The 26,297-nt window shown below is 47.0% G+C and overlaps 1 long non-coding RNA gene across 1 annotated transcript in view; it reads left to right on the forward strand.

The window, feature by feature from the left end:
* The first annotated feature begins 268 nt into the window (after window positions 1–268).
* Window positions 269–26,297, forward strand: part of LOC146861622 (uncharacterized) — a 35,639-nt gene continuing 9,610 nt past the window's right edge. The window contains exon 1 of the long non-coding RNA XR_014979291.1: window positions 269–451. This is a non-coding gene — a long non-coding RNA (uncharacterized LOC146861622). The remainder of the gene's footprint in view (window positions 452–26,297) is intronic.

Raw genomic sequence — 26,297 nt, forward strand, 5'->3', positions numbered from 1 at the left:
GGCGTGGCATTTTACAATGCCAGTGTATTTGCTTTCTAAGGTCCCTTAAGTTCTATAGCCTGGGGCAAGGTGCACACAGCACCAGAGACATGTGAGGCAGGGTTGATTTGCAGTAAACACGTGAATCCCTCCCCCACCCCATTCTAGCCTGGAATGCTTTTGCTTCAAAGAGCAGGGGCTGGAGGAGGGGCCCACAGCGTATTTGGCAGTTGGCGCACGTGAAAGAAGTAACAGGTGCAGATCATTTTGTTAGCAACTCAGCATGGTGTGCATTGCTTTTGCCAATACTGATGCCTCGAGCAGCAGGATTGCAGACCTATCAGTTCTGCCAAATCTCTACTCCTTTGGAGCTGCAGTGTCTTTGTAGATTGGAACGAGGCTGCAGCCCCAGCCCGCACATCGCCATTGACAGGATTGACTGTCTCATGGGAGAGCAGGACCTATGCATTAGGTATGTGAAAATAACAGCTAACACATTACAGCAGTAATGCTGTAAAGTGTAAACAGGTTGTTGCCATTTTGTTTTTAGTTTGGTATGGAGATTGCATCCGAAGATGGTCTAACAATGCTCCTGGCCTCCCTGCACATTTAAAGAGAAGTTTGCATTACATTAGGAGATATGTAATTTCGTCTTGGGCATTTTACATATGTTTCAACAAGGAAAGTCACAATTTTGCAGTTAACAAAGATGCCCAGTCTCCCGTGTCGAGTGTAAATAGTTCAACTGCATTATTACTCTGTTCAGACTACAGACACTTTAAAGGCAGCAAGGGCCCCTAGAAGTGTCCAGAAGTGCTTCACGTCTTCATTGCCCACTGCAATGAAGAGAGGCCGGGCGGGCAGATTAATCTCAGCTGCTGAAAAGAGGAACATGGAGGGTTCATTTTTAGACTCTCAGCACATTAACAGTTTTAACCTTAAAAGTTCTGTTTGCAGAAAGACAGTGTTCCTCTAAAGGTATTAAATGGATTTAATGTGTGGTCATGCATATCTACTATTCTACAGATTCCTGTGTATGCTTTAAGTCTTTCCGTTTTCTTTATGTATGAGTGCAGGGTGACTGGTGTGCCTGTTTGAGTGCCTGTGAGAACCGTGCCTGTATGAGTGTAGGGTGAGTGCTGTGCCTGTATGAGTGCATGGTAAGTGCTGTGCAGGGTGACCTGTGTGCATGTATGAGTAAAGGGTGAGTAGTGTGCCTGTATAAGTGCAGGGTGACTGGTGTGCCTGTTTGAGTGCAGGGTGAACACTGTACCTGTTTGAGTGCACGGTGAGCACTGTGCCTGTATGAGTTCAGGGTGAGCACTGTGTTTGTAAGAGTGCAGGGTGATCGGTGTGTCTGTATAAGTGCAGGGTGAGTGGTGGGCTTGTATGAGTGAAGGGTGAGCGGTGTTCCTGTATGAATGCAGGGTGGGTTGTGTTCCTATATGAGTGCAGGGTGAGCAGTGTTCCTGTATGAGTGCAGGGCGAGCAGTGTGCCTGTATGAGTGTGGGGTGACTGGCGTGCCTGTATGAGTGCAGGATGAGTGGTGTTCCTGTATGAGTGCAGGGTGAGCAGTGGGCCTGTATGAGTGCAGGGTGAGCGGTGTGCCTGTATGATTGCAGGGTGAGCGGCATGCCTGTATGAGTGCAGGGAGAGATGTATGCCTGTATGAGTGCAGGGTGAGTGGTCCAAACAGAAAACTGCACAGGTGAACATTTGTGACTTGGGTCTGTGAAGTTTGGAGACCTCCATTATATTCTCTGTAAAGCTTAAGTCATCTGCACATTTTAACAGTGTAATTTCAGATACCACAGTATTACATACCATGCTTATACAAAGGGTCTGCATTGTATACTATAGGCATACCTGTGACACTGCTTTTTCCATGAACCTATGATATATGCACATTTTGGAGACCTGATATATGGATATATTAAGAGGTTTTAGGTGTCCATATTGGGCGTATTACATGTCTGAATGATGTGCATAAATCAATTACAGGTCGTGCAAGATGCCAGAGAGGTGCATATTGTGCATCTAGCAGAGTCCAATATATTCTTGATGTGATAGATGGCGTCATAGTGGGCTTGTACCACTGAGCTCTACGGTGTCAAAAATTCTTCGGCAACAAAATTTACATATATCAGTGGTCGGATTCCCCAATTTCTGAGAGCAAAAAAATTGAGAAGTGTGTAAGGTGTGGTACTGTATTTTACAAGTAATTTAGCAGTTTAGAATGTTATTTAAAAATCAAGGCTGGGGAGACACAAATTGCAACAGAAGTAGAAGTAGTCATTTCAGCATTATTTTAGAGTCAGGCCTTTCACGGTCAGAAAAAGTTCATTACCTTTGGTTCCAAAAGTCATAACATCCAGTCTCTTTTGCGGTTTTGCCTTGATTTTAATAAAGATGTCCTTCACAAGGAGCTTGGAAAACCAACATGGGTTTCAGGTCAACCATTATATTACCAAGGTAAGAAATCAGAGCAGGTATTACATCTGGCTTTCAGCAGTGCCAGTTGAGGATGTGGGGGGAGCCAGTGAAGAAGTGGGTGGAGCTGGGGAAAATGAGTGTGGCCTCCTACAAAATGTGAGCACCTGGACTTAATATTTTACAAATTAAGCACTGCCTATATGTTGGAAAACTTTGAGAGGTATGCATTCTCCACATTTCCCCACCCCATCACAGACAGTGCACAAGTGACTGCGGACAACTTAATTATCATATGGGGGAGCTAGTAGAACACCGTCTATGTTGGAACTGTGTTAAAAAGCTAAGCAAGGAGGCCTAGTTAACAAAAATAGAGGAACAGTCTGATGGACTGGGGCCACGGTGCCCCCTCTCCCACCTCTCTTGGTGGTAAGACACTGGAAGGCTACTGCTTTCTGAGTAGCTAGATAGGGTGATGCTGAGGCCAGCCGAATAATGGATGGGAGGGGCCCAAGAACTGCCCAGGACATATCTTTCATGTCTGCCTGCATTGTGCTCCTATTTGCCTTTTAGTGCTGCCACAGGGATGGTAGTGCGATAGTTAAAGATAAGTCCACAAAGGATTAGGAAGGCAACACTGCAACTCAATACACAATGCTAATGCATCTTCCCTAATGGGTGAGAAAACAAGATGAAGCACAAAAAAAATTAGAACAGGAGGTGCCCATGAAGGAGCCCTTGAGTGCTAGTGACTATCCATGGTTCTCTAACTGGTGTTGAGAGAAAAATAGAAAAAATATCAATATAGGTGAACCTCATAATTATGGACTGTGGCTGAAAGGGTACACAGTGTGGATGTGCCATTGACAACTTGTAGTCCAAAGTTAAGGGGCTGAAACGGCTGTCAGTAGAAATGATAACAGTGATTAAAATTGTGGAAAGCAAGATGAAGGATGCTGAAAACAGCTTTTGGTGCAACAATCTTCGTTTCCTTGGATTTCAAAAGCAGCCTGAGGGTGACAATAGAGAGAGATTCCAGGAGGACTGGATCCAGTGCAAGTCAAATCCACACAGTCTGTCAAATATGTTTGAAGTTGAGAGGGCACATAAAGCCCTAATGGTATCCCCTCTGATGGCTTTGAAAGCCCATATACTTAATTACAAGAATTGAGACAACATCCTCAAAGCAGCTAAGAAGTTGCACAGAGGACGTTTGAAATTCACAATACCACTTCCTTTCTGGACTTTACCTGAAAAGATCAAACTCAGAAGAAATCTAGTATGGAGGTGAAGCAGAACTTTAGAGCTATACGTCTTCACTAGATGCTTCTCTTCCTGGCACACCTTGGAGTATATTGGGCAGTGGGTCATACACCTTTTGTTCCCAAAAGTGAGAGAAGAAATGTTTTCCATTAGTGACTTTCAATTTGTGTTTGTTTGATGTTGTGTGGGGTGGGGTGAAATTCACCTCAAGCATTGAGGTTGTGAGTAGTTCAAAGCCTCCAGTATGATGCAGTAGAGACAGTGTATGTGGGGGGCTGTGATTTGGTTTGGCATTCATGAATTAAATTGGATAGCAACATAAAAGAGGAGGGAGGTTCTATAATGAGGGTCTTTGAGATACAATCACAAATATATACTAGGTACCACATAGAAGACGTTGGGCCTTGATCTACTATCATGGAATGTCAATCACCTGGGTCACAAGCTTGAAAGGGCAATCGTCCAAAAGACACTTTAGCTGGACAACATAAGGAAAAAGCCATAATCATCAATGAGCTAGAGTGCCATCTGTACCACTGGGAAGGGGACTACATCTTGGGCCCTGATGTCGATTTGGCACATCGAATTGCATTGACCACGAGCAAAGAATATAGTCAGACCCTGAATGACGAGGCTAGAGCTGAGTAGCAAAACAGCATAGATTATATGATGTGGGCGATTTAGTGATTCAGTTGCTGGCAAGGCAGGGACATAGAAAGGAAAGGAAAGATGGGTCCAGATGATTCATCCAATTCAGGCAACCTGGTGATGTCTGCACCGGAGATAGCTCAAACCTTTGCAGCATACGTAAAACACCTCTACCAATCCAAAATTGTGTGTACTTAGAAAGAGATGAGGAGGTTTGTGTAGAATACCCCTGCCCCTAGACTACGCCATTAAGAATAACCGTTTGATTGAGAAATTAGAGGTGACAGAAATTGCAAAGGACATTTAACAGATAAAGAATGGTAAAACATCTGAGTCCAATGGGTTTCCCCCTGATTTTTTTAAGCGCCTATATGTAAAACTGTGGAAGCACTGGTTCATATGTTTTATAAGGTTTGAAGGGATAGCAGTCTTTCATGTGACATCAGGATGGCTAATACTTTAATCACAAAACCAGTAAACTGTGAGAGGATGGCCCATATTTTTCGCTCCAGAGCGAATAATTATTGTCAAAATATTGGCAACAGTAACTCCCAACCATGGATACCAAGTAATCAAAAATCAAATCACAATGGATCAATCAGGCTTTATGCCACATACAGAGTCCTGGAGTGAAACAATATAGCTTAGTGCGAGTGGTTCTGCCATTGACGAAAAGGCATATGATTCTCTTGAACGGACATATTGGTTTTAGCTCAAGCTGAGTTTCCCTCTGACCTTCTTTGGCTCCAGGTACACCTGCTAATACAATTACATAAGGGGAAGAGACTGGAGGGAGGTTTATTGATGGTAGGTCATCTTCACGTTCCGAACCACTACTCGTGTTACAAATCCCTACCCTACTCCATGTTTCCTGGAACCCATCTATATCCATACTATTTCTCAAAATACCCTTGCTTAGTGGCACCCTCTCCCCCTGCTTAGGTCCCAGAGTCTGTTCTATCTTTGGCCAGAACCAGGGTCTAATGTTCTTCTTGAGGCTCATTTTTTTTCCCAAATCCTTTGCCACATCAGTGTCTGTAGTTGAAGAGGGGTTGATTCCACTTGCTCTAGACTGAATGGGCCTTTCAAGGGTGTTTCCAAGGGGCAAGCTCGTCTCTCACGATGGTTCGAATCTGGGCCCGTAAGTACCCCATCAAGATAGCCACCCAGGGCGGAAAGGCCATATCCGGTTCTGGGCTTTGGCCAATGTCCAGGGCCTGGTTATTCAGTGGGTCTAGACATACAAATGCCCTGTCTTTAAATGTTTTGCTGGTTTACCCCGACCCTTGTAGCTTGTTTAGGATTACTGGGCTTTGCTGGACCCTTGCTTTCTCCCCTCTTCCTCAGGGATGGGTTTGTTGTAGTTCTTGTTTCGGTTACTGGTACTTGCACACTCACTACAGGGGTACGTTCCAAAACACTACTGGCTATGAGCGGGGCCAAATTAGTCACAGTACAACAAATATCTGGGGTTAGCGACATCCGTCATTCTCTGAGTTCAATCTCCATGGCCACCCCCCCAAAAGCACTCAGGAGCATTCGATCAATTGAGGTTTGCGGCAAGGGTAGGGGTATAGATGGGTCTGTGCTTGATGTTTGTCATTATTGGATAATTTCCCCATTTTTGATCGTCAGTTTTGAAGGATGTAAAGATGTCCCTGCCTCCAAATCCACCCAAAAGAACTGTTAGACTTGTACTTGTGAAGAAAGATGCTAAGATGCTTGACTTGGTAGGGGAATCCCTCTTGGAACTTGGAATAACAGCGGCTCCACTATACAAACATGCAATCTCCCAGATCTACAAAGGTTTGTCAAGCACCTGTCAATAAGAGAGCTACATTCAACCTTTCCTTGAATAAAAGGGTTTGATATTCAAAGTGAGCGTAATGCCTTCTCCCAGGGCACTTAATATTTCCTTTTATGCCTTATGAGACAGTATATGAATTCATGTTCCAAAGATTTTCACATATTCTAATGAGCATAAATGGGGGGGGGGGGCGGGGGGAGGAAATCTTGTGAGTTTCTCTATCCTGAACAAATCAGTTTATAGAGCTCATATTATCTAAACAGAAATGAAACAACAGACCCCCGAGAAGACTGTACGGATGACTTTGCCCTGGAAGGATGTTACACACTTGAGGGGTCTAGTCTATGTAGGGTAACTGCTCATTTCAGTTTACAAGATTAGAGGGGTGTATGGCATTACATCGCATCCCCTTGTAACGCATGCATCGCAACACGAATGCCAGTACAACGCTAACCTTTCCCACCCATGTTATTCCAACGAATATGTCTTTACCAAGCATGCATTTACAATAATTGGTGTTGAAAAAGCATGTGTTAGACCTGGCACCTTGGCGTGAGTTTCCCTTCCACTTTTTGCTGATGTGCCTCATTGTGTTTTGTTGGTGTTAGCTTCTCAGAGCACTGTGACACTGCTGATCAGTGCCACAGTGCAAGTGCTCCCTTTTAAAAATGTATACATTGATTGGTGTCCATGATTGAGTCATTTGGTTTACTGTCAGCCCCTAGTAAAGTGCACCAGGAGTGCCAGGGCTTGTAAATACAAATACCGCTGGTGGGCCTGCAGCACTGGTTGTGCCACCCACAGAAGCGGCCTAGCAAAATATGTCTAGGGTCTGCCACTGCATAACCTGCGCGTAGTCTGGTACTGTCGCGCTGACTGCGCAAGTGCCCCCACTTGCCAGTCCCTAAACCTTCCCTTAACTACATATTAGTCACCCCTCTGGTAGGCCCAAGGGCAGGGTGCATTGTAGGCATAAGGTAGGACATGCCCTGATGTGTGTGGCATGTCTTAATAGTGAATTACAGCCATTTTCGTTTTTCACTATTGAAGGCTACCTGCTCTCCATAGGCCAGAATGGGCTGCTGGAGTCACTACACGCTGTGACCCCAGTGGACTCATAGAGCATGGTAGAAAGTCATGTTTAGTATGCCTGAACTCAGAATAATAAAATACTTCTTTTAGTAAAGTTTATTTTAACCCCTTGTGTGCCACGCCCTTTCCCGCCCTGTGCCGGCCGTTGCATTAGCGGGCGGGGTTCATGACGAGCTGGACTCGTCATAGGCATAGCGCAACCGCGGCCCATGACGAGTCCAGCTCGTCATGGGCACACAAGGGGTTAATATCCTGTGTTTGTAAATACTACTTTTAGAAAGTTAGTATTTACTGATCTGGCCATTCAGTCCGCCTCTGCGCTGTGTGTGTGTGTTCTGCCTAGCAACAGTAAGGAGCAGGGCTGGGGAATTCCAGGAGACAGGTTGGCTGCCAGGTGGTGGGTAGGGAGATTACACTAGGATGGGTGGGAGGAGTACACCCTGACTCTTGAATAGACCTGTGCTCTGCCAGCACAAAGCCGGTGCCGCCCCCTGTGGAGCGGCTGATGTCTCTGCCCTGCTGCTGAAAGGAAAGCGCAGAGTCACCACAACAAAGTGCTCCAAAAACTGGACTGAGCCAGGCCCAGGCCCCCTGGCGCTAAAGAACAAAAGAATTGGTGTATGAAAGTAGGAGTCTGGCTCATAAGAAATCAGATCCTGTTTGCACTACGACGAACCTCTGCCTGAAGGAGAAGGACCTGGAGAAGCTGAAGGAGGAGTACTGTCTCTCTGCCTGAGAGACTAGCCTGCAGTGGGTGCCTGTCTGCTGGAAGGAGAGGAAGAGGACTTAAAGAAAAGACTTTGTTTGTAACTTGTGCTGAACTAATCTCCAAGGGCTTGCTAGAGAACTTGCCTCCTGAACTGCGCCCCAGGAACATTGGGCGCTACCCCCCCCTTGCAGGAGAAGAGACTGCCGTGGGTGAGCCTACACCGCTAACTCTGGAGAACCTTAAGCCCTAATCTCCCTAAACAACGCGACCATCTGCCGCTGGACGTGACTGCAAACACAGTGCGGGCCCACCGGCCTAAACAAAGTGATCAACTACCCCCGTGAGCCGTCGCTCGCAAAGTGAGGAGGAGATCCTCTGTCTGAGCATCGAGCTCTGCCACCCCCTCGGGCCGCAGAGATCCCCGTGAAGACGTGGGCACTGTTCGCCCCATCCGGACGAAGCCGACAGCGCACTGCGCTGAGATCTTGCCCCCAGGCAGCCCCCCTTCTGCTGCTGCCTCGCTGGTGTGCTGAGGAGTCAAGGAGTGCCCCCACGAAGCCTCCACTTCCACGGAGGAGCCGTGACCAAGACGCGACGTGGGACACTAGTGGCTGACTTCTGCAGGCCGCCGCGAACACTTGCCGTGAAAGATCAAAGGTATTTTGCCCAAGTGCGCTGAGGTACGGTCCGTACCTGCTTTGTACTGTGCGTCCCTGCCTTGGTGCAGTGTGGTTCTACTGGTGCAGGATTTTGTGCTTGTGACCTGGTACGGCCCGTGCCCAACTCTGTTCGAACCGTACTAAGCTGTGAAGCCTCGAAGTCCGGCCCGTTGGTTTGAGCCGTACTTGCTTCCCAAGTGTCCAAAATTGCAACCTACTTCCCCCGTGACATACCCTCCTGGAGACGTACCTGCGGTGAGGACCTTGTGGTGTGGCGTGGGTTCGCGCTGCGAGGGTTCGTACCGTACAAGCGCTGCTGCCTGGGTACGGCGCGTGTCTGGGACTGTACGGACCGTACAGTATTGAAGAGCATAAGCCGCGCTCACGCGTGAAGCGTGAGATTCAGCATTCGAAGCCCAACGTACGTTCGGAGCGTCCCAGCCAGTACGGCCCGTCTGGCTTAAGGCCTGGCAAAGCGTACCTCACGCGAGAAGCGTGGGTAACGGCACGGGGCACCAGAATAACCCCCAAGAGCGGATTTAAAGCGCTACGAAGCGCACAACCAGCCAAAAGACCTTATTTTACATTGAACTGCGGCAGTTAAAGACCTGTGGATTGCCCTTAAGCCTATAAAAGTAACTGGAACGTACCTTTACCAAGAGAACTGTATTTGTGCAACCTGCCTAAAAGCAAACCTTTTATATAAAGACCTATATTTTTACAGTAATACAGCCTTGTGTCTTTGTGTGGTGGGGAGGTGATTATTGTGTGGGACAACTTGAACGCTTAACCTATATGCCCTCTGGAAATTTAGCCTGACTGCTCGCGCCACGTTACCTAGAGGGTGAGCAGGGGTTATTTTTAAAGAGGTGATCCTTTGCCCTGACTTAGAGGAAAGGGTCCCTGCTTGGCGCAAGTGCATACCTGCGCCAACCAGAGACCCCGGATTCTAACATTGGTGGCAGCGGTGCGGATTTACGGATTTGCGTTCTTGGTGTCTGCGCAGTGATTACTGACCATTGCACAGTAGACAGTCCAGTAGCTTGAACCACAGAACTTTGCAATTTAATTTTGCCTGCCAAGAAAAGATCCCTTGCGTTGAAGCCATGCCGGGCTCAACCAGCACAGCATCTGAAGCCTTTGGGATGGAATTGGAATGGGATGCATCAAAACTGGACGACTACACAAAAAAGCAACTCAAGTACTTCTGCATGAAGTTCAAGGTTCCACATGCAGGATGCAAAAACAAACCAGACCTCTACAAGGCGCTGAGAGCCTGGATGGAATGAAGGGGTGCAGCTGGTGATGGTGTACCAGAGATTGTGCCAGTGGAGCCAGCAGAGAGCATCCACAGCTTTGGCAGAGACCTGTCGCCAGGAAAGCTGGCAGACAGACAGGCTGCAAGAGAACAAGAAGTCACTTTGGCGAAACTAAAAATGGCTCTGGAAGAAAAGAAAATAGCTCTGGAAGAGAGAAAGGCTCTGATGGAGCACGACGCCAGAATGAGGGAAGTGGCGATAAAAGAGAAAAGTTTGGAGAACACTCCCTCTGGTGGCAGCGCAACGCCGGTGCAGGTAGAGTCAAGGGTGTACATCCCAAAAGATGTAGTTAAAGAGTTCTTCAGGAATGATGACATAGGGCAATGGTTCCGGGCCTATGAGGTAGCCATGTCCTCCCACCGGGTCCCTGAGAAAGACTGGGGAGCGGGGTTGTGGGGACGGTTCCTCAGTGAGGGGCGGGACACACTTTTAGATTTGCCCTTAGACATGCAGAATTCTTACCCCCACATGAAAGAAGCTTTAATGACCAGATATGGGCTAACTCCTGAAATGTATAGACAGAGGTTCAGGGGGTGTACCAAGATTGCGGGGGGTACGTATGTGGAGTATGTAACCTTTTTCTGCAGAGCACTGGATGGCTGGGTGAAGGGTAGCAAAGTTAATGATTACCAAGGTCTCTTTGATTTAATTGCATGGGAGCACTTGTCGCTTAATTGTTTTCCTGAGCTACGCCAACACCTGATAGATAGCAAGCTGACTAACCCTAGGAAGCTTGCTGAGGAGGCGGACCGCTGGCTCAGCACCAGGGTCCACAAGGGTCACGTGGGAGACTCCGCCAAAGGTGGGCAGGGTCCCCAGCAGAAGAGTGGGGGGGACAGGGGAAAACAGAAAGGGTTCCAAAAAGGCCCCCAAAGTAATACCCAAGGGAACCAGCAGAAAGGTTCTCAGCCTCCCCCACCCCCGAAGCAGACAGGGGCCCCGACAGGTAAACCTGTTCCCAAGGGGCCCCCTCAATGTTATAAATGTGGTAAACTAGGTCACTTTGCCAGTGATCCCAAGTGTCGCCAATATGTGAAACCCGCACCCACTGGTGCTCCACCCAGGCAAGTGGCTACAGTAGCCTTTGGGGAGGAGGTAGAAGTCCATGGTGGGTGGGACCCCGTCCAGATGACCTTAGTCTCACTAGGAGACAGTGAGATGGTCCCCCAAGCCAACTTGCCCTCTAACACTAAGAAATATGGGCAAGTGGTGACCGTCAATGGGAAGAAGGTAGAGGATCTTAGAGACACAGGAGCCAGCGTGACTGCAGTGCGGCAGCACCTGGTATCTCAAGAGCAGGTCGTACCCCATGCCTATTGTCGGGTTGTCAATGCTGACAACACGGAGAGTCATTGTCCAATGGCTCAAGTTCCCTTTGAGTGGGGGGGGGTCTCTGGTACTCTGCAAGTCGCTGTGAGAACTGCCATGCCTGTAGACTGTCTCCTAGGGAATGACTTGGAGAGCTCCCCTTGGGAAAAGGTGGAGAAGACAGCCCATCTGCGGATGGTGGGCTTACCTGATTGGGCGCGCGTGACCACACGGTCAATGGCAGCCAGTAGGGGTGTTGAAGGGACCCTGGAGCCTGAGGGAGAGGCCCAGGAACCGGCCTTAGAGAGAGGGCAAGGGAGGCACGGGAAACCGGCTCCTGAAGTTCCCACGGCCCAGGAGGAAGCAGACCTTGAGGGGGATGCCCTGGAGCCTACCGGGGAACAGATAGCCGAACTGGGGGACCTGCCTGAGCTGACCCATTGGCAGCAAGAGGGAGGCCCCTCCAGGGAGGAATTCTGCAGGGAGCAGAAAGAGTGCCCCTCTCTAGAGGGTATGCGGCAGCAGGCTGCAGCCCAGGCCAATGGTGATCAGTCCAGAACTCACTTGATCTACTGGGAGAACGACCTCCTGTACTCAGAGCCTAAGGTTGCTGAACCTGGGTCAGCCCGTGCGCTGGTGGTACCCCAGAAGTTCAGAACTTTCCTACTGGGGCTGGCTCACGACGTACCATTAGCAGGACATTTGGGGCAGGACAAGACCTTTGAAAGGCTTGTCACCCACTTCTATTGGCCCCAAATGCGCAGGAGTTCTGATACTCACTGCAGGACATGCCAGACTTGCCAGGCAAGTGGCAAGAGTGGAAGGAAGCTGAAAGCTCCACTCCAACCTTTCCCTGTGGTCAGTACCCCATTCCAGCGAGTGGGTATTGACATTGTGGGGCCACTGGACCCCAAGACAGCCATGGGCAACAGGTTTATCCTGGTCTTGGTGGACCATGCCACCCGGTACCCTGAAGCCATCCCTCTGAGGACAGTGACGGCCCCCGTGGTGGGACGAGCACTGATGGGAATTTTCTCACGAGTAGGATTCCCTCTAGAGGTGGTGTCCGATAGGGGGACCAATTTCATATTGAAATATATGAAATCCCTTTGGCAAGAGTGTGGTGTGACATACAAGTTCACCACCCCTTACCATCCACAAGGAAACGGGTTGGTTGAGCGATTCAACCGAACCCTAAAGGGCATGATCATGGGCCTTGAAGGACCAATGAGGCGTAAGTGGGACGTCCTCTTACCATGCCTTCTCTTTGCGTTCCGTGAAGTGCCACAGAAGTCTCTGGGGTTCAGTCCCTTTGAGCTTCTGTATGGTCACCCTGCACGTGGACCTCTGAGTCTGGTCAAGGAAGGCTGGGAGCAATCTCCCAGGAAACCTCCCCAGAATGTATTTAGTTACATGCTGGCCTTCAGGAACCAGACTAGGCGTTTCAGGCAACTTGCTGAGGCAAATCTGGAAGCCAGCCAGGAGGAAATGAAGCGGTGGTACGACCAGAATGCCACTCTGGTTGAGCTTCAACCTGGTCAAAAGGTATGGGTCCTTGCCCCTGTGGAGCCTTGTGCACTCCAGGACAAGTGGACAGGACCCTTTGAGATTGTGGAGCGAAAGAGTTCTGTCACCTACTTAGTGAACTTGCAGTCTCCTAGGAACCCCTTAAGGGTCCTACATGTCAATCGCCTCAAGCCCCTCTTGGAGAGGTCTGAAGTGGGCATGCTCTTGGCCACCGATGATGGGACGGAGGAGGAGTCAGAACCTCTTCCTGACCTCTTGGTAGCCTCAGAGCAGGACGGGTCAGTGGATGGAGTTAACCTCTCACCCACCCTGACCCCTGAGCAACAGGATGACTGCCGCCAGCTGCTGGGGCAGTTTCCTGACCTGTTCTCCCTGGTTCCGGGTATCACAGCTTGGTGCGTCCATGATGTGGATACAGGAGACAGCTTACCTGTGAAGCACAAGGCTTACAGGGTAACTGACAGGGTCAGAGCCTGCATCAAAGAGGAGGTCTCAAAGATGCTTGCTCTTGGGGTGGTTGAGTCCTCCATCAGTTCTTGGGCCAGCCCAGTGGTCTTGGTCCCAAAGGCTGCAGCGCCGGGTGCCACACCCGAACTCCGGTTCTGTGTGGACTACAGAGGACTCAATTCAGTCACGAACACTGACGCGCACCCCGTCCACAGAGCTGATGAGCTCATCGATCGGTTAGGGGCTGCCCGGTACCTCAGCATGTTTGATCTAATGTCTGGGTACTGGCAGATCGCCTTAACTGATGGGGCCAAAGAGAGGTCTGCATTCTCCACACCAGATGGGCATTTCCAGTTCCGTGTCATGCCATTTGGGATGAAGAATTCCCCTGCCACCTTCCAGAGGTTGGTCAACCAGGTGTTGGCTGGACTGACCGAGTTCAGCGCAGCATACCTGGATGACATCGCAGTGTTCAGCGGCACATGGGAAGAACATCTGCAACATCTCTGGGAAGTGTTGATGGCACTGCGCAAGGCAGGCCTCACGATCAAGGCAAGCAAGTGTCAGATCGGGCAGGGGTCCGTGGTGTACTTGGGACACCAGGTGGGGAGCGGCCAGGTGGCGCCCCTACAACCCAAGATAGAAACCATCCTGGCTTGGGAGCCCCCAAAGACCCAGACGGAGGTGAGGGCCTTTTTAGGACTCACTGGGTACTACAGGAGGTTTGTCAAGGGGTATGGCAGCATCGTTGCCCCCTTGACAGAGCTGACTTCGAAGAAGCAGCCCAGAAAAGTGATATGGACTGACACCTGTCAGAAGGCCTTTGACACCCTGAAAACTGCCATGTGCACGGCGCCCGTGCTCTTGGCTCCTGACTTCTCCAAGGAATTCCTAGTGCAGACAGACGCATCAGAGCATGGTGTAGGGGCTGTTCTCTCACAGATGACTGAGGAGGGCTGGGACCAACCTGTAGCCTTTATTAGTAGACGGTTACTTCCACGGGAACAGAGGTGGAGTGCGATAGAGCGGGAAGCGTTTGCTGTGGTCTGGGCGCTGAAGAAGCTAAGACCCTACTTGTTTGGGTCTCACTTCCGGGTTCAGACCGACCACAGGCCCCTCAGATGGTTGATGCAAATGAGGGGTGAAAACCCAAAAATGTTGAGGTGGTCCATCTCCCTACAGGGTATGGACTTTATGGTGGAACATCGCCCTGGCACAGATCACGCCAATGCTGACGGTCTGTCCAGGTTTTTCCGCCTTAGTGAAGAGGAACTCCCTGGGGTAGGGTAGTTGTCCCCACATTTCAGCTGGAGGGGACACGTGTTAGACCTGGCACCTTGGCGTGAGTTTCCCTTCCACTTTTTGCTGATGTGCCTCATTGTGTTTTGTTGGTGTTAGCTGCTCAGAGCACTGTGACACTGCTGATCAGTGCCACAGTGCAAGTGCTCCCTTTTAAAAATGTATACATTGATTGGTGTCCATGATTGAGTCATTTGGTTTACTGTCAGCCCCTAGTAATGTGCACCAGGAGTGCCAGGGCTTGTAAATACAAATACCGCTGGTGGGCCTGCAGCACTGGTTGTGCCACCCACAGAAGTGGCCTAGTAAAATATGTCTAGGGTCTGCCACTGCAGAACCTGCGCGCAGTCTGGTACTGTCGCGCTGACTGCGCACGTGCCCCCACTTGCCAGTCCCTAAACCTTCCCTTAACTACATATTAGTCACCCCTCTGGAAGGCCCAAGGCAGGGTGCATTGTAGGCATAAGGTAGGACATGCCCTGATGTGTATGGCATGTCTTAATAGTGAATTACAGCCATTTTCGTTTTTCACTATTGAAGGCTACCTGCTCTCCATAGGCCAGAATGGGCTGCTGGAGTCACTACACGCTGTGACCCCAGTGGACTCATAGAGCATGGTAGAAAGTCATGTTTAGTATGCCTGAACTCAGAATAATAAAATACTTCTTTTAGTAAAGTTTATTTTAATATCCTGTGTTTGTAAATACTACTTTTAGAAAGTTAGTATTTACTGATCTGGCCATTCAGTCCGCCTCTGCGCTGTGTGTGTGTGTTCTGCCTAGCAACAGTAAGGAGCAGGGCTGGGGAATTCCAGGAGACAGGTTGGCTGCCAGGTGGTGGGTAGGGAGATTACACTAGGATGGGTGGGAGGAGTACACCCTGACTCTTGAATAGACCTGTGCTCTGCCAGCACAAAGCCGGCGCCACCCCTGTGGAGCGGCTGATGTCTCTGCCCTGCTGCTGAAAGGAAAGCACAGAGTCACCACAACAAAGTGCTCCAAAAACTGGACTGAGCCAGGCCCAGGCCCCCTGGCGCTAAAGAACAAAAGAATTGGTGTATAAAAGTAGGAGCCTGGCTCCTAAGAAATCAGATCCTGTTTGCACTACGACAAACCTCTGCCTGAAGGAGAAGGACCTGGAGAAGCTGAAGGAGGAGTACTATCTCTCTGCCTGAGAGACTGGCCTGCAGTGGGTGCCTGTCTGCTGGAAGGAGAGGAAGAGGACTTAAAGAAAAGACTTTGTTTGTAACTTGTGCTGAACTAATCTCCAAGGGCTTGCTAGAGAACTTGCCTCCTGAACTGCGCCCCAGGAACATTGGGCGCTACCCCCCCCTTGCAGGAGAAGAGACTGCCGTGGGTGAGCCTACACCGCTAACTCTGGAGAACCTTAAGCCCTAATCTCCCTAAACAACGCGACCATCTGCCGCTGGACGTGACTGCAAACACAGTGCGGGCCCACCGGCCTAAACAAAGTGAGCAACTACCCCCGTGAGCCGTCGCTCGCAAAGTGAGGAGGAGATCCCCTGTCTGAGCATCGAGCTCTGCCACCCCCTCGGGCCGCAGAGATCCCCGTGAAGACGTGGGCACTGTTCGCCCCATCCGGACGAAGCTGACAGCGCGCTGCCCTGAGATCTTGCCCCCAGGCTGCCCCCCTTCTGCTGCTGCCTCGCTGGTGTGCTGAGGAGTCAAGGAGTGCCCCCACGAAGCCTCCACGTCCACGGAGGAGCTGTGACCAAGACGCGACGTGGGACACTCGTGGCTGACTTCTGCAGGCCGCCGCGAACACTTGCCGTGAAAGATCAAAGGTATTTTGCCCAAGTGCGCTGAGGTACGGTCGGTACCTGCTTTGTACTGTGCGTCCCTGCCTTGGTGCCGTGCGGTTCTACTGGTGCAGGATTTTGTGCTTGTGACCTGGTACGGCCCGTGCCCAACTCTGTTCGAACCGTACTAAGCTGTAAAGCCTCGAAGTCCGGCCCGTTGGTTTGAGCCGTACTTGCTTCCCAAGTGTCCAAAATTGCAACCTACTTCCCCCGTGACATACCCTCCTGGAGACGTACCTGCGTTGAGGACCTTGTGGTGTGGCGTGGGTTCGCGCTGCGAGGGTTCGTACCGTACAAGCGCTGCTGCCTGGGTACGGCGCGTGTCTGGGACTGTACGGACCGTACAGTATTGAAGAGCATAAGCCACGCTCACGCGTGAAGCGTGAGATTCAGCATTCGAAGCCCAACGTACGTTCGGAGCGTCCCAGCCAGTACGGCCCGTCTGGCTTAAGGCCTGGCAAAGCGTACCTCACGCGAGAAGCGTGGGTAACGGCACGGGGCACCAGAATAACCCCCAAGAGCGGATTTAAAGCGCTACGAAGCACACAACCAGCCAAAAGACCTTATTTTACATTGAACTGCGGCAGTTAAAGACCTGTGGATTGCCCTTAAGCCTATAAAAGTAACTGGAACGTACCTTTACCAAGAGAACTGTATTTGTGCAACCTGCCTAAAAGCAAACCTTTTATATAAAGACCTATATTTTTACAGTAATACAGCCTTGTGTCTTTGTGTGGTGGGGAGGTGATTATTGTGTGGGACAACTTGAACGCTTAACCTATATGCCCTCTGGAAATTTAGCCTGACTGCTCGCGCCACGTTACCTAGAGGGTGAGCAGGGGTTATTTTTAAAGAGGGGATCCTTTGCCCTGACTTAGAGGAAAGGGTCCCTGCTTGGCGCAAGTGCATACCTGCGCCAACCAGAGACCCCGGATTCTAACAGCATGTTTGTTAAAGGCATATGCATGGCATGTTTCCCAGACCCCTACCCTAAACCCTAATCCTGGTCCCTGACACACCCACTCCGGCCCCCAACTTTTCTAAAAAGATACCCTTCCCCTGTGTTAAACCCTAAAACCCTACCACTGCATGACCCCCTGAAGCCCAGCCTTCCCCGTCCCCCTCCCATAAACCATAAATCACTACCCCTGCACTCCCATCCTGCCTCCAGCCCTTCCCCTACCCTAAACCCTAAAACACTACCCCTGTGCACCCCTCTGTCCCCAGCCCTTCTTTAACCCAAATCCCTAAAATAATAGACCCCACCCCAGGCTCAGTTCCCCTACCTCTCTCCTAGGGTGGGCAGCTGGTCTGACGGGCAGTGCACATTGTTGTGAGGAAGCAGAGGAGTCTCTCTGTTTCCTCTAACGTCGTGGATTGCCTACCATCACTGCTGTTTCCACGCATATGCCTTTTCTACTACATATATGCCTTTACCATGTATACCGTTACAACGAAATTAACGTTGTAAAGGCATGCGTGGAAAAAGCATATGCATAGTAAAAATGTGTAGTAAATGCTACGCGTTGTAATTGAGCATACGTTGTAACGCATGTGTTTTACTGGCATATGTGGAAACAGCCGCATTGGATCATTTCCCAAATTACAGGATCACAGTGGGCTCATTTATCCAAAAGAGAACATGGTGACTAATTTACAGTAGATACTGTAGGCATACACATCTGCCTCATATTGAAGCATTGAAACTGAAAGGGTTGACTTCAAATGGGGCAGACACTATCAGCAAAACTGTAATAACTGGCTGGAAATAATAGATGAGGTAGTTACACATAAACAAGGCTAGTGCTAAGCATGCCTATCCATATTAAATTACCAGGCGGCAGCGACCCCAATGGTAAAGCATGCTATCTAGTCTGAGTAAAGGATGTGAATACCTTTTAGGGTAAATCATTCATTGAAAAAGGTGAAATAGGTAACACTCCACTTTCGTTTATAGTCCTTGAAACATATTTAGGTTTACAACCAGTGGAGCTAGGTTAGTCTCCAAAGAAGGCGTTTATGAGCAGAATTTGCCAGTTGAGCTTTTCTGAAGAAAAAACATCTACAGCTTTTTTTGAGGTTCAAAATCATACACAAGTTGTTCTGATAAAATTCGGCCACCAAAGAGAAGTTAATTGTATACAAAATCATCTTTTCTAATAGCTGCATTTTCCAGTTAATTTCATCTGACAACTCCAAAATATAACTTGGCTATAGAAACCTTGTAGATAGAGATTTTGCGAGTAATTATTTTTCTGTAATACTTAATTTTTTACCTTTGTCTGCTATTGAAATGTTCTTTAAGAAATGTAATTTTCTGTGAAACATATACAGTATTTGGAATTCAGCACAAAGCACAGCCCGTTCAATTAAATAAATTAGAAAATGAAATGCTTACAACCAAAACTCTTTCAGGAAAAAGGATGAAAGATGTGACCTTTCGTGCCAGAAAGGCATCGCTCCCTTTCATTACATACGTGTAATCCAATACACCATGCTGATTCGAAGGGCATGTTTTCCCTTCATTTGGCAGCTGAGTAAATGCCTGGCCTTTGTGAAACTGTGAAAAGCGCTCAAAGCAATAGACATGTCCACCGAGAACAGAGATGCTCACTTCTCTCCTGCAGTGAGAGCGCCAGATGTAGCTATTGAAAAGCCATATCCCTGATAGCGTTAAAGGTCTGTTGACACTGCAAATGTCATGGGACCGACTAGAAAAGGAGACATCGTGAATTTACATGAGAAACGGATGGTACATCTATCTTGACACGAATATGGATTAAACTGCCCATATTTGGAGCCATGTCTCAAGGGCTGTCATATTGTTTAAGCATACGACTGCGCCTGTTCTCAATTTTAAATGACAGCTGCCTACTCTCTGTGGGAAGGCTTGACTCATTCATAAAGACATGAAATGAATATGCACAGCTGGTGCATCAGATGAGGTCAAAATAATTTAAATGAAATAGGAGCAGTTTAAATATAAAACTACTAGAAAAAGAAGCGAATACATTTAGCCAGTTGACAACTTCACTCGTTTCACAAGCGTTTCTCGAGCTATTTGCAAACCTGGTGCAATACATTTGTTGGCAGCTCTCTCATGGTTTGATACTTCGATGGAATTTTAATCTTAATTTATTGCATTTAAATTGTATTTGTAAAGCACCTACGACTCCTGACAAGACGTTTACGCCTGGAAGCACACTGCTCTGGAACCTACGGTTACAAGTGTTTTTGGTTATTGGAATTAGTCTTGTGTGCTTAACCAAACCATTCAGTGCATTCACTAGAGTGTCTTCCGGTAGATTAAAGTAGAAGTTAGTGGTGGGGAACGGTTTTATATGTTAAAAATGTTTGCATTAACACCACAGTTCACGCATAGACATGCTAATACTTTTTGTAGAGGGAAATTATGATATTTCACATTTAGATGGACTACAGCTAATGTATACCTGAATTTCAAAATTTGTATTGTTGTTTGCAAGCTTCTTTTGTGACACATGAACATGTTCTTTCTAGGCAGACTGAGATTTTAATTGTTGAACTTGATTTTCTTTTTCCTTCTTTCACATGTGAAGAAATATATATTATTGTGGAATGTTTTAATGAACAGGGTATTCATGAGACACCTGCAGTGTGCTGACTAGTCCATGTATCTTATCTAGTGACATAGTGTGTGTTTGAAAAACACAGAGAAAAGCTTGTAAGTAATATATTATGTTGGATTCATTAAAGCCTGACATAAAATACACATAAAATGTTGTCATAGTGCAAATTGATTCAACCGACATTATCTTATACCACAATACAATATACACATCTCATAATGACACTGATGTTAAAATAATAACCAGTTATCTTGGATAAATTAATATGTAGGACTTCCAGACCATGCTGACTCAGCCTTCTGCAGATAAGACCACAATGTGAAAATCTCCGATTAAGGCTAGTATAAAAATACAAGATGATAATATTAAATATATTATAAAGTTCATAGGCGCAGACACTAAAAGTAACACCAACTTCCAAGTCTTGGTGGCTCGAGTAATGCAATGGCATTGGAAATATGGTCATAAGTGCAATTGAAATCACTGTGAATTTAGTTTACTGGTAACTTCACAAATGAATTTAGCAGTCCGATGTTAGACCAATATATTTTCAGATTTTAGGCAGATCTTCGGTGCTTCCTTGCATTGTCCAATATTGTTCATGAGAAACACTTGTTTGAGTAAAACATGCCTCTCGCTGCTCAGCCCTGAGTACCAAAACACAATATGTAGGATCGATCCTGATCATAGTTGCATATCCTGGAACTTCGACCCGAAAATTGATGGTGGTCCAAAGATAATCTACGTTCTTTTATTAGAAGCCGTAGAAACTGCATGTGAATAGTAGGTACTCTAAGGGGCAGATTTACAAGCCCCTTGCGTAAAAATGCGGCCCATTTACAACGTGACGCATCTAGGGAGATGCGTCACGTTGTAAAGCCCTGCGTCACATTATACCTGCGTCAGATATAATGTATGCAGGGTGGGCGTTCCAACGCAGAAAAGCCTCATAGAAGTGACGCAGTGAAATCTACAGGATTTCACTGCACCACTTCTAGGACGCCACTGCGTCAAATTCTTACGCCTGCTTGAAGCAAGCGTAAGGAGTGACGCACCACAATGAGGATAGGCATCCCCCTGCATTGCTGGAGTTGCGTCGTGCTTGCGACATGACTCAAGCAATGCGTGACTTTTGCGTCAACAGATGCGTCATAATTTCTGACGCACCTGTCAATCCTTGCGCCATGGTGCGCCGTATTGTAAATACAGCGCATCCATAGTGGCGCAAGGGTTCCTCAAAGTGGCGCAGGGAAAGTGACGCATCTTCACAGATGCGTTACTTTCTTGTAAATCTGCCCCTAAGTTGTTTCCACAGGGGCTCTAATAAATATTGCTGAACAGACAAGGTATTAGAAGAGTCCATAGCATTATGCAGGTATTTGCTTTTTGCCGGTTCTAAAATATCTGCAGTCCTGCTAAGGAGCCAAACCTGCGTCCTTAAAGAGGATTTCAGAGCTATATATGAGAGATTACTATGCTAATTTGAATGTGCCTCCAAATCCTTGACTGAGTTTGTGAGGTATGTGGCTCAGGGATATAAGGAGTGGCGATCAAATGTCAGGACAGGCTCAATCACTGAATTTTGCATTCCAGGTTTGCTTTTTTGGCAAGAAACTACTTTGCTAAAAAGAAATACTTTACACACAAGATCTTAATGGATTAATCCAAATCCCAGTCAAATCTGTGACTTCAAGGAGCCCTGGGAGAAATGAAAGAACTTATGAAACGTATTGCACTCTATGGGGCAGATTTATGTTGCACTTGCACCACTTTTGCGCCGCCGTTGCGTCACTTTTGTGACGCAGCAGCGGCGCAAATCCTGCGCCATGGTGCGGGGTATTTACAACGTGACGCATCTGGGAGATGCGTCACGTTGTAAAGCCCTGCGCCACATGTAGGCGTTCCAGGGCAGGTGGGGGCGTTCCGGCGCAGGAACGCCTCCTAAAAGTGGTGAGTGAAATCTACAAGATTTCACTCAGTCACTTTTAGGCCCATGCTGCGTCAAAACCCTGCGCCTGCTTGAAGCAGGCGTAAGGATTGACGCAGCATTGTACAGATAGGGCCCCCCAGAACATTGCTGGAGCTGCGTCGCGCTTGCGACGCAACTCCAGCAATGCGCCACTTTTACGGCACAGATGCGTCACGCATCTGTGCCATTTTTGCCCCTTGGTGCGCCGCAATATAAATGCGGCGCATCCATGGTGGCGCAGCTGTGGCGCATAATAACTGGCGCATCCCTGCTGATATGCAGGGATGCGCCAGTTATCATAAATCTGCCCCTATAAGTTCAAGTGTACGTGAAAAACGGTCAGGAAAGCATTGATGTCCTTAAGACATTCATGGAGTTCATTTCACCCTGATTACACTCAGGATCGGGATTGCTGAAAGGCTATAAAGCTTTGCATTGAACCTAACTAGAGCATATGCTTCTGTAGCTCCTTTATGCTTCAACTTCTTTAGCTGATATATTGATAACTCTTTTTTCCATGAGCCATAGGACCAGGTATTTGCTAGAATGCTATACTTTTTCGTTTTTTTTAATGATAACCAAAGATCATCACACTTACCTTGGATGGGCTCAGTTCTAGTTTATTTTCCTAATTGTAAATGAGAAGTTTAAGACCTGTTACAGCCCTATGTGTGTATGTGAGGTCACTGATGCCAATTTCGTCTGCCTTCTGTAGGATTTGTAAATGTTCTATTTTGATTTTTGAAGGAAACTAAAAAGAAGAGGGGTAGGGATGCATCCATGCTTTCGGCCCCTATCAGTTTTCTTTTTTAAGTGGTCAACTTTTTTCCTACTTTCACTCAAACCAAAGTGCCTGAATACATTTAAGTAAAGGCTTGAAGTAGATTGGATGAGATGCCCCATGATGCCAGCTTTTTCTACAGGATTTGCTAATGCACCTTATCAAGCGCTGTTGTGTAATCGGTAAAGCAAGCAAATAGTGGGGGGCCTTTAACGTCAATTGCATGACTAGCCAAAAAACATATGTTAAAATGGTATCCGTAGTTCTGCAGTTTGCCCTAAAAGCTGTTTGAATAAAGGCAATGTTTTGATCATTTGACCATATTTGAAGTTCCTGAAGTAGAATCTTAGCATGTGCCTTACCCTTAACATCTAGCAGTGTGATCTTATGGTTGCTGGAAGGATCTATCCTGCCGCCCTTATTTTTGAAAAGGGGTCATAAGTTAGATGCCACACAAAGAAATTGATGATTGTGCTAGTCATGGACACCAATTCACCAACATTTCTGGGGTAGCAGAAGGGACACACATTCCAATATATGCACTCTCCCAACCTTAAACACACTCTCTTCCTCAAGCACACACACAACATACATTGCTAAGCATTTTTTACTTACCTGAGCCCCATGGAAGGGCACATTCCAGCTTATTGTACTCCATTTTTATTACACTATTAGTGAATAATATATTTTGTTTATTCACTATCAGTGCAATAAAAAATAAACAGTTAATAAAGAGCGTGGAGCCCTAGTTGCCCCTGTGTTCCTGGCACAGAATTTGCTACCTCTGAGGCCAATGGTCGCAAAGGCAGTGCCAGCTGACCTGTTGTCAATGGACACTCTATTTTCTCACTGTAATAATGCTTCAAATCCAAGTCATTATTGAATATCCAGAAACGCAATTGATCTTTGATATTAGGATTTAGTATTTAGGAATCACAAACCATTGATTTTCAAAGTATTTCATTTTCTTATCCCATAATTTCCTTATATAACCTTTTATGAGCTTGCGCAACTCTTCTTCTGAAAGAGAGTCAGCTACACCCTTTTTTAGATTTTTCATTAGTTTCGAGAGCTGCACTTTTTGCTTGTTTCGTTCAAACGTGAACCATCTGTTTTTCGGGCCAAAGAAATGAAAACGACTGTTTGCCAAGCTTATAAAGCAGATCAAGTCGTTGTTTGTGTTCCTTTGTGAATACTTATTGAATGGAATGGATGAGTTATATCCAGATTGGTAGCATGCTGTCAGGGAAATCCACCCAGATAGCTTCTCCTTTAACCACTTAATTACTGAGCTGCCCCCCCCCCACCCCTACCTCCCCAGTGCTGAGCCTTTTTTGGGGGCTATTTGGGGCTGTGTGTGTTTTGGGGGCTCCATAACATTTTTCCACATAAGGTATCCATGTTAAAAGTGTGTCCTTCTTCTCCAACATCCTGTGGATCCTAAAGCTACCCAGAGTTTGTGCATTCCTCTGGAGAGGACCGAGAAAATAGGTAAAATATAGCTACGTATTCAGTTTTTTAAGAAAAATAGGAAAAATGTGCTCTGGATAAAAGTGTCTGTGCTTTTGTTTCTAACAATTGCATCAATAGAATGGTTTGCTGTGCTAAAGTCACAATCTTCCCAACTTTAAAGTACAGCTTTTTTACCACTGTTTTGGCATTTTTCAAAGAGATAGCCCTCTTTTTCTATTCATGTTGTTCTCAACCTTCTTCCAGTTTGTGGTGGAAACTAGGGGTGGCCGGAATTTGTGAAATTAACTTTCGCAAATTGTCGCGAAAACGTTTAAAATTATCGCAAACAAGCGGAAATATCGCGAAGATGCAGAAGTTTTTTTCCCGCATGTTCGCGAGATTTTCTGCATGGTTGTGGGTCGCCAACTTACCCATGTGGTTGCTTGCGGGCGCGGCCATCTTGTTTTGAGTTGTCTCGCGGTGCATGATCGCGAGAAGAAAGACGTGATCGCGCGACGCATGACGTCACTGCGAGCGCGAACTGTCGCGAGACAGCGCAAATGGCTAAAAACAATACAACATCTCATGGAGAACGCGACCGGATAAAGAAAACTTGTCGGCGAACGCAGGGATTCAGGTAAGGCGATCGCGCGCGCGCGAGAATGTATTATTTTACAGCACGAGCAAGAAACAAATTATCGCCAAGCTGCGGAAACCGGAAATTTTTACATTTTCGCGCTCTCCGCGGAACGCGAAAATGTCAAATTATCGCAATTTCCGCGAGCGGAACGAAATTTTCGCCCAAGCCTAGTGGAAACCAGTGTAAATTTCATGAGGAATCCAGGATAGCTATACATTTCTGAAAAGTAAACAGAATTTGAATTCAGTAAGGGGTCATAAGGGTAGATCTCTCAAGATTATCCCTAAGAAACTAACTGTTGAAACAATGAAATATTGCAAATGAGTAGTAAGAAACGCCCATTTGTGACAACATTTTCATTTGTAACCTTTTGTTCTGAGGGCTGATTTACAAAAGCTGCACTGTACAATGTTTTTTCATTGTGTATTGAGTGAAAAATTGCTATCAAGAAAACCTATGTATTTCTTAAATGGGCACAAGGTATGGAGTTTAGGAGCAGTGATTATTTGTACATCTCAGAATTTATGGATACCCGAACTAGCATATGATTTAGAGGATATTTTTCCAAATGCCTTCATTCTTAAACACTGGCTTACATTTGGGAGGCACCAATGCAGTGAAATTCAATTGTTAATAAAAAATGAAAAATGTTCTACTGCTCTGTGCTCCCACATGTCTTCTGACTAAAATGATACCCCACTTGAGTGGGTAGGCCTAGAGCCCATAACAGGGAACACCCCAAAACGCAACAATGATGCATCACATTTTGCCAGTTTAAACTGACCGTTTTTCTAATGTGGGCAACTGGGTATTTTGTGCACTAGCTCAGCCAGCACCTAAGGAAACCTAGCAAACTTACACAAACCTAGACCTATGCGGAAATCCTGAGTGGAGTGACTTGCATGCCTATCACCAGTTTTTCTTTTTACAAGGAATCCCTTGTAAACCTCAACTTTCGTCTAAAAACACATTTTCCTCACACTTCTGTGATGGGAAGTTCTGGAATCTGTGGGGAGCAACAAACCTCCTTCCACCCATTATTTCCTCTAGTCTCCGGATAAAAATGGTACTTCACTTATGTGGCTAGGCCTAGTTCCTGCTTCAAGCAATGACTCAGAGCACTACATAGATACATCACATTTTTCAACTCTGACCCTTTTTTTCAAAGTGGGTAGCTGTGGATTTTGCACCCTACCTCAACCAGCACCTAGGGAAGCTAGCAAACATGCACATTTTTAAAAACAAGACACCTGGTGAAATCCTAGGTGGGCTGACTTGTGTGGCTGTCAACAGTTTTTTCCCCAGAATTCCTTGCAAACCTCACACCTTGACTTAAAAAAAAACACATTTTCACACATTTCTGTGAGGGAAAGTTTTGGAATCTGCAGGAAGTGACAAACTTCCTACCACACACCATTACAACACATCTCCAGATAAAAATTGTACCTTACTTCTGTCGGTAGGCCAAGTGTTTCCAAAAGAAAACAGCCCAAAACGCAACATGGATATATTAGATTTTTCCATTCAAAACAGACCTTTC

Source organism: Triturus cristatus, chromosome 3_1 (assembly GCF_964204655.1).
Source record: "Triturus cristatus chromosome 3_1, aTriCri1.1, whole genome shotgun sequence".
Classification (NCBI taxonomy): Eukaryota; Metazoa; Chordata; class Amphibia; order Caudata; family Salamandridae; genus Triturus; species Triturus cristatus.